Consider the following 1,641-nt stretch of genomic DNA (forward strand, 5'->3'; position numbering starts at 1 on the left):
GTGATCCCCAAAGACCAGCAGGGAGCCGAGTCCGATGCAAAAGCAAAGAGCCTTTATTCTAGATAGGTCGAGCTCAATCCCCTACCTGCACTGCGCAGTGGTGAGACACCGGAGAGAGAGAGAGAGCGGGTTTCAAAAGCACAAAGGTTTTATAGGGATCATGGCCTTAGCCGATTGGCTGGGGAAGGGTCGTGGCCTCAGCCGATTGGCTGCCAAAGTGTGGTCCCAGATCAGCAATTATCAGTGTCACCTGGAACTTGTTAAAAATGCAAATGTTGGGCCTGGTGGTCACAGACCCACTGAATCAGAAACTCTGGGGGTGGGGCTCAGCAATCTGTGTTTGAACAAGTCTTCCAGGAGATTCTGATGCACCTGAAGTTTAAGAACCACTGTGTCTGAGGTTGTTTAACATGTTTGGCCTCAGTGTATACAGAACATTTCTCACTGGTCACCTATTAACCATTGGCTGTCAGCCTTGCTGTGCTATATAAATACCTAGCACCAAACACCATCCCCAGAGACTCTGATTTAATTGGTTTGGGGAGGGGTCAGTTATTAAAATGCTCTCAGGTCATTCTAAGCCTGGACAGGGTTGAGGGCTCCTGCCTCTGGCCCCTACCTGAGAGAAGCCCTCCCTCTTCTCACACTTTTCCACGCCTCTCACACTCCCCTTCCTCCCTCCTCAGACTTCGGAGGAATGCATCAATCGGTAGCTTGCTTTCTTAGAAAACATAAGTTACTCAAGGGGGGGATGCGTGGTCTGAGGTTTGAGCAGGAACTTCTTTCTGCGGCCGTGTCAGGGACATAGTCACTAGTCAGCCGGCCTAGGTCTGCTCTTTCAAGATCATGACCTGAGCTGAAGTCGGACACTTAACCGACTGAGCCACCCAGGTGCCCCAGTTTTGAGGATTCTTAATATCCCAGAGGAAGACATACTCTTGTTTCTGCTACGTTATGGGGCTGTGAGCGGTCAGCTCTGTCTTCTCGGCGTGAAGTTAAGAAATAGTGTGAATGAGTAGTTGGGTGAACAACTATTCTGGTTTGCCCAGGACTGGGCACTTTCAGTGCTAAAGCTAGGAGAGTCCCAGGCAAACCAGGGCAAATTGATTACCCCAGAATGGCTGTGCCTAAGATCTACCCAATGTGGGCATGTACGTGGACAGAATTATCAGCTTCTCAGCAATGTCTTCCACTTCCACCATATGCAAAATCACGTTATAAATCCTTCAAAATGGAACCCAAATGTCAGCCGAGCTACCCAAGTTGTGGCTACAAGTAAAGTCCCCTTCACAACGACCTGGGTGCCTTTGCTTGTCCCACCTCCACTGGCAGGCCCTCAGCCTCATTACCCACCTCAGGTCTTCCTCAGACATTCGTGCAAGTCCTCGAGGAAGAGCCTCAAGCTTACCCATAAACCTGTCTGTCGGGTGAAAGCACCCTGCACCTGTTCCTCTCACTGCCGTCTACACCCCCCCCCCCCACTCCCCTACTCAGTCTAAAGAGTCCACGATTCCTGCAGAAGAATAACTAAAGGTGCTCACTCCCAGTGTCCGCAAAGAGGTCACTTCCCCAAGCTCAGAGGCATGCGGGATTGCTTGCAAAACGGAGACCCTGCTCCCCAGCACTGGTGCTGCGCTTTGC

Source organism: Prionailurus viverrinus, chromosome D1, assembly GCF_022837055.1.
Source record: "Prionailurus viverrinus isolate Anna chromosome D1, UM_Priviv_1.0, whole genome shotgun sequence".
NCBI lineage: Eukaryota > Metazoa > Chordata > Mammalia > Carnivora > Felidae > Prionailurus > Prionailurus viverrinus.